Genomic DNA, 13,129 nt, shown 5'->3' with positions numbered 1-13,129 from the left:
GACAGGTGTGAGTTCCTTTCACAATTAGGAAGATGCCTTGTTGTCGAAGAGGATAGGCTCTCGACAGCTGTGAGCTCCTTTCACAATTAGGAAGGTGCCTTGTTGTCGATCTGATACACACAGGGTTCCTACACACTAATCCCCGTCAGAGCCTGTGTGGTCGCTGGTGTACTTAGTGAGCCAAAGCCTGGCTCTCTGTTTCCTCCAGACTTGGGAAGCTTGGTCCCACCAGGCCCTCTGACTCAGGGAGTTTGAGCCACAGGGAAACACTCCTTAGTCCCCGTTAAGCAAGACTCGGGGTCATTGGTTCCACCTGATACACGGTTCAAAGCGAGGCAGAGCGTGAGGGTAAACTCTGGAATATCTCAGTTGCTTCAGAATTCATTGCTCCCCAACTCACACATTCGTTCATTTGGTTGTTCATTCAACAAACATCCCTTGTGCCAGGGAGTAAATTGGACACCTCGTTGGCCACTGTTAGGTTGAGTCTTTATGGCGAGCACAGGCTTTTTTTTTTTTTCTTTCTTTTTTTCTAACATCTTTGGCATTTTGGAAGCATTCCTGTCTGAAATGAAACAGATTGTAAGCCTCATTTAGAAAATAATTCCTTTCCTCCCACACATCCTAAGACGACGTGTCAGGTGATGCTGTTCAGATTTTCCAAGTACAAATCACCTTTAGGTCAAGCCCAGGAACCCAGTGGAAGCAAAGGAAAATTTCGTAGGGCTGTGCTAACGGTGGTTTTGAATGGAAATATCTTCTTGGCTATAACAGCATCATGGTTGAATTTCACACCAGAGAAAGGAAGCACCGACTTTAACCTCAAAACGAGGAAGATCATAATTGTCACAAAAAAGGGAAAAAAAAAAAAAAAACACCAGTCCTCTAAACCAGAAACCCCTGGTTGCAGGCCGGCCTGGACCCATGTCAGGAATTTTTCCAAGGAAGTACGCTTTGAGGTTGGTCCGCACCCTGACCCCAGAATGGCTGAGAGCTTGGCTTTCGGAGAACTTGAGCTGAAAAGGAATGGGAGTGCGGGGAAATGCCAGTGAAGACAGCTGGCAGAAGCGAGTCAGGAGGAAGTGGCTTTGTGAGTTGACAACCTCACAGCAGGCTGAGAAGCAGAAACCGAACCACACCGGGTACAGAGCTATTTTCAACCTTGGGGTTTTCACCCCCTGTCCCCAGTGTTCTGGGCAGTGTAACTCCCGTATGACACTGTCAGAGCCGTGGGCTCAGGACAGAAGAGAAGGCAGGTCTGAGAAGCAGAGGCAGGAGGGCGCCTGCAGCGGTGCGTCCCCGCCGTGGAAACTTGGCCGCGTGACGCCCTTTCTCCGGGCCTTGTTTTCCTCCCCTGCTCTATCACTAAGCCTCTGTATCACTGTCCTCTTGCTGCTGTAACAAATGACCCGAAAGTGAGTGGCTTGAAACAACACACGTCCATTCTCTCACAGGTCTGGAGGGCAGAAGTCTGACACGGGTCTCACTGGGCTACAATCACGGGGTCACAGGCCTGTGTCCTTCTGGAGGCCGCAGGGGGACGTTTGTTGCCTTTTCCACCTTCAGGAGGTACTGCTTTCCTTGGCTGCATTTTCCAAGCCAACAGGTAGCATCTTTCAGTCCCTGACTTTGATCGTCCTGCGTCCCCCTTTTAAGGACCCTTGTGATGACATAGGCTCTACCCAGGGAATCCAGGACCATCTCCCCACCTCAGGGTCTTTAACCTTTTCACATCTGCAAGATCCCTTCTGCCGTGAAGGTCGCTAGGATGTGGACATGTTGGGAGCATTATTTTTCCTACTACGAGCTCCTTCCCTCTTGAACTTTCTAAGAGCTGGGGTAAGAGCTGAGTCTTCTGTGAAACTTGCTGTCAGTTACAACAGTGGCTGACGTTCACGCAGGCCCTCCTCCCCACACCCCAGTTACCAAGGTGCCCCATGTAGTCCACCAGCATCCCCGGAGTTAAGGCCCATCTGCATCTCCTGTCCACAGACGAGGACAGTAAGGCTGGGGGTGGGGGTGGTCCTTGGCCTGTCCACACTCACGTGGAGGTGAGCTATAGAGCTGGGTAATTGAACCCCCCTCCTGCCAAAGCCTGAGCCGTCGACCACGTCCATAACTGTCGCCCGGGTGTTGCCTCATCGAATCAACTGGGATCAAAGGTTCACAAAGCAGACTCAGCCACAGGACCTCCCGCTCGTTGCTGGCAGGAATGCAGAATGCACAGCCACTTTGGAAAACAGCTGGGCGGTTGTTTCACAAAGCCAGACATAGGCTTAACCGTATGATCCGGTAGCTGTGCTCCTAGGTGTTCACCCAGAGGAGGTGAGAATGGACGTCCACACAAATACCCGTGCACAGGTGTCATAGCAGCTTCATTCATAATCGCCGGGCAGTCCGGGGGGCATGGAGGTTACGGAGGTGCCACTGCTGGGCATCGCAGTGCTGTGTGAGCTCCTGACTTTGGGCAGAGTCCAGGCAGAAAAGCCCACACCTGTCACCGTGGTGACCCAGCCGCCTCTCACCACCCTCACCGGTCCCCACACCCCACGATAATGTGCCTCGGCTGTGCCCTCTCCCCTCTCGCCCTCCTGACCCCTCTGTGTTTATCGCATCCCGGGGCAAAGCCCTCCGCCAGTCTCGCCTGTGCTCCACAAGTGGGTAAGGGGCCCTCCTGGCGCTGGGCAGCTCCATCCTTCACTAGTCCACGCCGCTGTCATAGTTTCCTTTTCCTAGATGTGAGCTGGGGAGGGGGGCCAAACAGCGATGTGCCCCCGCTGGCCCCGTGTCCTAGCGCCAAGCCTGGGCTCCCTGAGCCTTCAGTGGACCGCCGGACACCTCCTGGGTCCTCGCGTGGGTTCCGGCCCCGTCTGTCCTTCCTCTGATCCGGCAGCCCTACGCTGCCGAGGGGCCTCCTGGACACACACCCACGTGTCCCAGCACGCCCGGCCCCGACGTAGCGATAGGCAGCGTCCCTGAGCGCCCTGCTCTGAGAACCTTGGGTGTGTCCGTCGTCTCATCTCCACGGCAACCCTGGGAGAAGTGCGGAAGCTGAGGCTCCTGAAGGCCGGTGAGTCGCACCACCTCGGAGCCAGAAAGCCTCAGGGCCGGAGCCACACTCACTCGGTGCTTCCCGCGTCCTCGACCTCTGATGGTGCCCGTTGTCCGGGGAGCAATCTAACGCACCAGCGTGGCATCAGGGCCACCCCCACCGCGGCTCCGGCCACAGGCCTCGCCAGCACTCGCTCAGGACACCAGCACCGGCCCGCGTCACCCCGGCACGCGTACCCCCGTGCCCGCTCGTGCTGTTCTAGCATGCCCTTCCCCCTCTTCTCCTGATGAGCTCCTCTGCTTTCTTCTTCCTCAAGGCCCAGTTCATGTATCACGTGTTTCTGTGGACACTCACTGCCACGCCAGACACAGGGGCCTGTGATGTGGGCAACAGACAAAGCTGGGCTGAGATCGCGGCCAGCTGGGGGGACGGTGGGAGCCTGCGCTTGAAGCTGACTGGACGCCCGGTCCGGGGGGGCAGCAACGGGCAGACGTGGAGAGGAGCCCAGGGCTGGCGTCAGAGGTGCCAGGAGCCTCGAAGACCTGGAGGAGGAGCCAGCATAAACGCCAGAGCGAGCTCGTGCCCTGGCGAGTCCCCTCTGCGCCCTCGGCGGCACCTGCGTCGTCTCGCGGCTTCAGAGCTTCCGCTGGGTTCGCCCCCGGCTTGTACTTACCCAGAGAGCACACCTGGGCTGAGCGGGGGCCCCAACCACTCAGAGCCAATGGCAGCTCCGCAGAACGGGCGTGGGCTCCCACCCAGAGACCAGGAGGAAAGACAGCCCGATGACAAAGTGGGCAACAGCTCAAACTAACAGCCCTTCACTGTCTGCTAAACCGACGACAAGGAGCCCAATCCCGTTAGCCACCAGAGAGATGCCGGCGACAGCAGACAGAGGCATCACAGCACCACCCGAATGGCCGCAACACGAACGACTGAAAGCGCCACGTGTTGGTGGGGACACGGAGCATCGGGAACGCTCGCGCTTCAGCGGGAGGGCGGCCAAGCCAGCCACGCGCGCCCGCGACTCGGAAACCTGAGCGGGGCGCGGGTACCACACCTCGGTGCAGGGGCCCCAAACTGGAAACAAAGCCAGCGCCCCATCCACGGAAGGAGGGAACAGTCATGACTGTCACACGCGGACGCGACACCGCCTTGGAACAAACGCACAGCAGTGGGTGACACTCCCCGCCTGAAGGTGGGTGAGTGAAGCCAGACGTGGAGGTTTCAAACGTACAGTTGTCTTGTGGAACATCCCCAAATAGGAGCGTGTTGAGGGGCTACTGGGGGTAGAAGTGTAAAGAAGAGGAGGGCAGCGGTTACCCTGAAAGTCAGGACAACGCTGTTCTTCTGACACCCTGCCCCCAGCAGGGGAGAGGAGGGCACTGACGGGCACCGGGCGGGCCCAGCCGAGCCCAGGCAGTGAGGGCGCAGCTCCCCACTTACTCTGCAGCGTCCAAGGCCCTTCCACCAAACAACTCACTGTGGCTTCGCACCCATTTGCCAGACGAGGAAACTTAGGGTCAGAGAGGTCACACCATCAGGCGTGGCAGCGGTGGGGCACAGCACCCCCGGCTGTGGGCGGCGGCTCCAGGGGGCCGTCACTGATCACTTCCGGTGCCAGCAGTTCTTCACGTCTGAGAAGGAGGGAAGTGATCCCAGCTCACTTCACGATCAGGAAACGAAAGGCACAGTTGAGAGAATTACCTTGAGTTTCGGAACGGCCGCGTCCCACACCTTGTCCCGACACTTCCGGAAAGCAGGCTCGTCTTGAGTAAAGCCTCGCGGCTGGGCTGGGCCAGGCAGGTGCGGCCGTCTGGAGTCTCTTGTTCTCCCCCTTGCCACACAAAGGCCCTGGTTTGCCTCCAGACACCCTCCGTTGGGCCCCCATCTCTCATCCACTCTGAGTCCAGGCTCCAGGCCCCAGCCCGAGGTGCCTCCCCACGGGCCCCCCCATCTTGCTCCTCCGTCAGGGCTCCACCAGTCCCCCAGAGTCGCCCTCTGCTCCCATCCTCTGAGCCCACAGGGCCGTGTCCCGCTCCGCACGTGGGGCACGCAGTGCCTTAGATCTGGGAGGCACCTGCAGCCCCGTTCCTGTGGCGCCCTGAGCGTTTGCTCCTTCATCGGGAACTCTTGTTTTGAGCACATACTATATGCTGGAGACTTAGTAACAAGCAAGACAGACGCGGCCCCTTCTCCACCCACACTAATGCCACCTTCCTTCCTCTGATCTCCTGCTGGGGCTCCCACTGGCTGAGCTCGGCCGGAGGCCAGAGGGTAGGGAAGCCGTTAGTGGTCTGTGGCGGTCAGCCTTCCAGAGACCGAGCAGGGCGGACACTGGGGACCACGGAAGACATCCAGCATGACGAGCTTAGAATGCTGGGTGCCCACGTGGGTCCCCACTCAGAGTTGCACCACCTCCGTGGACAGGCCCTCTGGAAAATCTCTCAGCTCCTTCTGTTCGATTCCACACCCACTAAGCAGGGTCCCCAATTGCTGCCCATGTCACCCGCCATAAAAGACCTCAGTGAATCCTCACAGCAACCCCACGAAGTCAGGGCAGTGAATCCTCACAGCGTCCACATGAGGTAGGAATGATGGGTAATTTATAGCCGAGGACACTGAAACTGAGGGAAGGAAAGCCCTCCCCCCCAGTGTCTCACAGCTCATCAGCAGCCGACTCAGGCTTTGAACCCAGGTCTAGCTGACTTCACGGACCATAGATGTGCCCCTTGCATCGGCCCGTACTGGACCTGGGTAAGAATTCAGGCACTTTTCCCCCCTTTCTCTTCTCCCCTGCCAGCTTCTGCTCCACCCCCGCCCCCGTCGACGCCTGCCTTTGGACAACTGAGCCTGCCGCCCAGCGGTCAGCCCCCAGGGCTCCCCGCCTCTGTGCCGTGGCCCTGTCTGACCCAGTGATGCAAGAGCCGGCGCCAGCCTTGCAGTTGAAATGTTCTGCAATGTACAGTAGGCCAGGCCATCTGCTTCCTCCACACATCGCCCTCTGCCTCCGTCGGGACCCGGAGCAAACGTGCAGGGACACCAAAGCAACAGTCTCTTTATTTCTGGGCTCAGGATTTCTAACTGGCCTGATTGCTCAATGCATGTTTCAGACATAGGAGCCGGGAGGGGGTCAGAAGGGAGGGCCCTGCGGATGCTGCAGGGAGGGAGATGCTCAATGGAGAGATAACATCTCGGTCTGCTAAGTGCACTGTGATTTTTTTCCCCCCCAAAGCTCTTCAAGAAAACAGCCGGAGTCTCTCCCTCTTGTGTTTCTCTGAGAGATTTTTATTTTCAAGATTCTCTATGCTTTCTAACACCGTCTGGTCCTTACAGTTTGATACAAAGGTGCAGGAGGGAACAACTACATGTACTGGACGCTTGATGTACGTGGGTGTCCCTTAAACAGCCAGGAACCATAGGGCTCAGTCTGAGAAATGCCCCTCCTGACGTAACATAGCTCTGCAGCCACATGTAGTTGCACAGTAGCTCAAATGCCCTAGCGCCGTGGGTTGAGAACCGTGAGGTAGGTCCGTTGAGAGGTGTGTGAACCCGATCACACGAGAGAAGGGCTACGTTCAGAAGAAGGTACGCGACCCTGTCGTGCTCCCAAGTCGGAGTGAGGAAAGTCTACCTGCCTGGGATTCAAGGAATCAGGGCAGAAAGGAGCCAGGGCTTCCAGGGCAAGGGCAGATGATTTAGAAAAAAAAAAAGTGGGATGAGCAGCAAAGGAGAAGATGCTTTGGGCTCCAAATATGACTGCATGTTCCTTGACACTCCTGTCATCAGGAGGTGGGGCTCTGCCCATCCCCCTGAATTTGGACAGCCTTGTGACTGCTCTGACCAATAGAGGTGGCAGAAGTGATGCCAGATGGTGTCTGAGGCTGGGTCATAAAAAGCCATTCAGCTTCCCCGGTGTCCACTGGACAGCCTGGGGGCTGCCATGCTGGGAGGAAGCCCGACCTGCCCGGAGAGAGCACGTTCCAGGGGACAGTCGTGGCTGTACCCAGCCCTCCAGCCCTCTCCATGCCCACACAAGACGTAGATGCAAAGCCTGCAGCTGATGCCACCCCAGGCACTCAAGCCACCCTCAGCTGTTCGAGTCTTCCCAGCTAAGACCCCAGACGCTATGGACACCATCGTACCCTGTCTTAATCCTGACCCACGAAATCCGTGAGCAAAATAAAATGTCCTTGATACCAACAAGTCTGTGGGTCGCTTGTTACACAGAAAGAGACGCGTGGAGCCGCCGCCACGCGAGGCCGACTCCATCGAGTCTGAAGGCGGCAGCCCAACCAGAACAGGAAGGAAAACGCACACTTTCCTCTCCATGCCTGAGGTTTCTGACTTGGATGAGGCCCCACCTCCTAGACACACTGCGAGGCGTGATATCGGAGCACGTAAATTAAAGAAACACTGCATGAAACGACTTTCTTGCCTTGAGAGTGAACTTTTAAAATGCCAGTGAACAGTGCACGTGTCCGAGAGGAAGATACCGGCTGTGAGTGGGCTGAGACATTTGCTGCTGCTCTCCCACTTGTGGTAAACGCAGCCAGACTTTCCACTGAGACACCACCTCCCTGACTCTCAACCCACTGAGCTGTTAAAATTACAGTCATTAGTTATAGATCACTCTTTAGCAAGAACTTCTAAGTATTTCTGAGTAGTTGAGTTGCAAAACTTTCTATCACGGAGGGTCTGAATCACTCACACAAACAATTTCTTCCTGGTTCCCACAATTGCTTCTTTGTGGAGAGAAACCGTCCCGGTAGCACGCAGGGATGCCTGCCCAGTCTGTCCCTTTCAGGAGGATTCTCCAGGCTTCAGGAGGTTTCCCTGGGCCCAGCAGATCCTGTGGACGCTTATCCCGGGGTCCATCATCTCATTAATCCATCTGAACATTACAGAGGAAAACAAACATCTTGCATCCCGGGGTGGGGTGTGGGTGGGATGACCTGGGAGACCGGGATTGACACATAAACACTATTGATACTACGTATAAAATAGCTAGCTAATGAGAACCTACTGCAGAGCACAGGGAGCTCTACTCAGTGCTCTGTGGTGACCTAAATGGGAAGGAAATCCGAAAAAGGGGATATATGTATATGTATAGCTGGTTCATTTTGCTGTACGTCAGAAACTAACACAACATTGTAAAGCAACTATACTCCAATAAAAATTACTTAAAAATTTTTTTTGCATCACAGAGGGATTTTGCAAGTTAGTATGCCAAGTGGCAGTCACCCACAAGGTGAGTGTTAAAATATCTTAATTTTGTTGATGATTTTAAAGCACAAAGAGTGAAGGCTCCTTGTTTCCCCGAACGTCTCATCAGCCCATTCCCACGAGCTGCCTTTCAAGGTCCCAGAAGCCAACTGTCCAGAGGGGTCAACATCTCAAAACTTAGTTCACATCTAGGACCTCAGCAATGTTTTCTAGACGCCCCGGTTTATACTGAAGCATCTCGTCCTTGAATTCCCTCCTCCGCAAAGGAAAGCCCTTGCGGCTCCCCGCCTGTCTCTCCGAGGTTCCTGCAAGAACTCGAGTGGGAAGGGTTTGTCAACTCTCTGCCTCAGGGTCTCGAACTCTGGGGAGAAGCAGACTTTATCGAGTATCCACGTGTGGCCCTGAATCCACAGGACAGAAGAGGACTTGCTCGTAAACACGGCCCGGGCTGTGGCGTGCAGGAACGACGCGACCCGCTTCCGAGAGAGCCAGCCACTTGCCTGCCCACTGCCTCTCCCCGGCTGTCGGTCGGCCGGCCGGCCGGCCAGCTGAAGCAATGCAGCAAGAGCTGGGCCCCCAGGACACAAAGGGCCCAGCGGCAGCCACGCATGGCCCTGTGCCTAGGACTCCTCATCCGTGAGCTGAGAGTAAGAACTGTCCCATCCCGCCGGGCTCGCCCGAGCCAGAGGGAGAAGGCCCGTGGCCTTGCAGACAGCGTGTCGGGTAGCTTGTCTCTGCCCTGCCATCCATCAGTCTGTCCTGGGTGGTTCAGTGGGCACGTCCCATGAGGACATCTGCATGACGGCTGGACTAGGCCCCCCGTGTCCCCGCTGTATCCCCAGGACCAGCACAGTGGGCGTATGAGTGAGTGGAAGAAAGCACTCCCCCATCATGGGTGGCTCTCCAACAGGTCATTTCCAGCAGCTCCCAGGACGGTGCTCAGGGCCAGCCTCCTCCCTTCCCCACACCCCTGCCTACTCTCCAGTCAGCTCACGGAAAGTCAAGCATGAGAAAACCCTCAGAGTTCGTAAAAACATGGTGTGCCCACACCACACTTTCTCCAAGAAGTTCTGTACGGTCTGTAAGTCTCCAGACCTTTCTGCTACTGTTCTGAGGATTAGTAAAAAAAACAAGCAAAAAGTCCTGAAAAATCCCAGTGCAGGGACTTCCTGGTGCTCCAGTGGGTAAGACTCCACGCTCCCCAATGCAGGGGGCCTGGGTTTGATCCCTGGTCAGGGAACTAGATCCCGCGTGCTGCAGCTAAGACCCGGCACAGACAAATAAATAAGTCAATTTTTTTTTTTTTAAATCACAGTGCAATATCGTTTTGCAATCCCCCCTTTGAAGAATCTAGAATCTGATGAAAATGATAAAAGATTTGACAATGACTTAAAAAAAACCAACACAGCAGCTTTTTAAAAAGCACTTTATTTTAATAAAGATCAATAAACTTTTTAAATGGATGCAAAAGTAAATATTAATTCGGCATATTAAAGATGTCTGCTCTGACAGTCATCTGAGCAGAGACTAAAGCCTATTTTTATCTGACAGAACTTCAGAAAACAGGTCTATTATCCTTAAAAATGTAATGCCGGCTTTGTCGGCCCAAGAGGAGAAGCCACTCCTTCTGGAGTTTTCCTGTATTCTCATGTGAATTCCAGCACGTCTGAAGAACCTATGATGGAATCTCGCTCACACCACACCTCCATCACCTTCGTACAAATGGCAACAGGAATAAAACGGCATTCTTTGACTTTTCAGACTTTTTACTGGGGACTCTCACAAGGCCACCGGGTTGGCTGAGCTCGGGCAATCATGTCCTCAAACCCCAGCTTCTCTCACTTCTCAAAACAAGGGTTGACAGGTGAGGCCCCTCCTTGCCTTTTCATCGTGAGATTCTGAGTCCGGGATGGTGGTGACCCAGGCTGGGAGAAAGAAGAACGAATAGAAAATTCTCCTCCCCACCCTGGAGGGAGTGGATGGGAAGCAAATGGACCGTCACCAATGCCCCCACCCCAAACCTGCCCCGTGTCTACACTGACCGTGGGATCGACTCGGCCAGACCCACAGGCTCTGTGACACCTAGCAGTGGGGAGCCTGCAGGTCCTCAACCACGCCGTGCCTGTCCAATCCTGGCCTGCCCCTGGGTACACCCATCTAGCAAAATACGTTTGTTTTTTAGAAAAAATGTCCAAGTGCTTATTTATTTATTTTTTAAATAATTATTATTGGAGTATAGTTCATTTAAAATGTTGTGTTAGTTTCAGATGTACAGCACAGTGAATCAGTTGTACATATGCATATGTCCATTCTTTTCCAGATCCTTTTCTCATATAGGTTATCACAGAATATTGAGCAGAGTTCCCTGTGCTGTACAGTAGGTCCTTGTTGGTTATCTATTTTATATATAGTGGTGTGTGTATGTTGATCCCAAACGCCTAATGTATCACTTCCCCCCATGTTTCCCCTTTGATAACCAAAAACTTGACTGTGATACCCATGAGTCTGCTTCTGTTTTGTAAATAAGTTCATCTGTATCATTTGTTACTAGAGTTCCCATATAAGTGATAACATATGGTAAATAGCTGTCTTTCTCTAACTTCACTTAGTGTGGTAATCTCTAGGTCCAGCCATGTTGCTGCAAATGGCATTATTTCATTCTTTTTTATGGCTGTGTTCCATTGTATGTATGTACCACACCTTCTTTATCCGTTCCTCTGTCGCTGGACACTCAGGTTGCTTCCACGTCTTGGCTATTGTAAATAGTGCTGCAGTGAACATCGGGGGTGCATGTATCTTTTCGAATTATAGTTTTGTCTGGGTATATGCCCAGTAGTGGGATTGCTGGGTCATATGGTAATTCTATTTTGAGTTTTTTAATGAACCTCCATTCTGTTCTCCATAGTGGCTGCACCAATTTACATTCCCACCAACAGTGTAGGAGGTTTCCCTTTTCTCCACGCCCTCTCCAGCATTTATTGTTTGTGGACTTTTTAACGATGACCATTCTGACTGGTGTGAGGTGGTAACTCATTGTAGTTTTGATTTGCATTTCTCTAATAATTAGTGATGTTGAGCATCTTTTCATGTGCCTTTTGGCCGTCTGTATGTCTTCTTTGGGGAAATGTCTGTTTAGATCTGCTGCCCATTTTTTTATTGGGATTTTGTTGTTTTTCTGATACTGAGCTGCATGAGCTGTTTGTATATTTTGGAGATTAATCCCTTGTCGGTCACTTTGTTTGCAAATATTTTCTCCCATTCTCTGGGTTGTCTTTTCACTTTGTTTATGGTTTCTTTTGCTGTGCAAAAGCTTTTAAGTTTAATTAGGTCCCATTTGTTTATTTTTTGTTTTTATTTTCATTACTCTAGGAGGTGGATCAAAAAAGATATTCTGTGATTTATAACAGAGTTTTATGTCTGTGTTTTCCTCTAAGAGTTTTAGACTATCCAGTCTTACATTTTAGGTCTTTAGAGTTTATTTTTGTGTTTGGTGTTACAGTGTTCTAATTTCATTCTCTTACATGCAGTTGTCCAGTTTCCCCAGCATCCCCTTTTTTTCTTAGCGATTGATTGATTTTAACCACTTATTGAAGAGACTGCATTTTCTCCATATTATATTCTTGCTGCCTTTGTCATAGATTAGTTGATCATAGGTGCGTGGGTTTATCTATGGACTCCGTATCCTATTCCATTGATCTGTATTTGTTTTTGTGCCAGTACCATACTGACTTGATTACTGTTGCTTTGTAGTATAGTCTGAAGTCAGGAAGCCAGATTCCTCCAGCTCAGTTTTTCTTTCTTAAGATTGCTTTGGCTGTTTGGGGTCTTTTGTGTTTCCATACAGATTTTAAAATTCTTTGTTCTAGTTCTGTGAAAAATGCCATCGGTATCAAGTGCTTTGTAATTACGAAAGTGATTTTAAGTGGTTGTAGAGATACATTATCCTGCACGTTGGAAGGTTAGTGCGATATTGTGAACCAGAAAGCCAAGCAAGCCATTGTTTTCAGGCTCCTATCTGGCTTTTGGTTAGTATCATGATTGAGGGTAAATATGTGGATATATTTTTTGGGGAGTAGATGCATGTTATTTGCTAGTAAATAGGGTAAGTTCTTCCAGGGCTAAAACTGGGACTTCTCTGTTGGAATCCCACTATGTTGAAGGGTAGAATTTGGTGTGCAGTGGGGTCATTTTTTAAAAACTTTATGTGTATTTTACCGCAATTTTTAAAAATTTTATTGAAGTATAGTTGATTTACAATGTTGTTCTAATTTCCGCTGTACAGCACAGCAATTCAGTTATATATTTTTTCATGTTTTTCTCCATTATGGTTTATCACAGGATTTTGAATATAGTTCCCTGTGCTGTACAGTAGGATCTTTTGTGTATCCATTCTGTATATAATAGTTTCCACCCGCTAATCCCAAACTCCCAATCCGTCCCTCCCCCAGCCACCCCCTTGGCAACCGCAAGTTCTGTTCTGTGAATCTGTTTCTTTTTCAGGTAGGTTCGTTTGTGTTGTATCTTAGATGCCACATACACGTGATATCATACTGTATTTGTCTTTCTCTAACTTCATTTAGTGTGATAATCTCTAGGTCCAGCCATGTTGCTTCAAATGGCATCATTTCATTCTTTTTTTATGGCTGAGTAGTATTCCATTGTATATAGGTACCACACCTTCTTTATCTATTCCTCTGTTGATGGACATTTAGGTCACTTCCATGTGTTGGCTACTGTGAGTAGTGCTGCTATGAACATAGGGGTGCAGGTATCTGTTCGAATTATTGTTTTGACTGGATATATGCCCAGGAGTGCAGGATCATATGGTAAGTCTATTTTTAGCTTTTTAAGGAA

The sequence above is a fragment of the Pseudorca crassidens genome, chromosome 20 (assembly GCF_039906515.1).
Source record: "Pseudorca crassidens isolate mPseCra1 chromosome 20, mPseCra1.hap1, whole genome shotgun sequence".
NCBI lineage: Eukaryota > Metazoa > Chordata > Mammalia > Artiodactyla > Delphinidae > Pseudorca > Pseudorca crassidens.
This window is presented reverse-complemented; position numbering follows the sequence as displayed.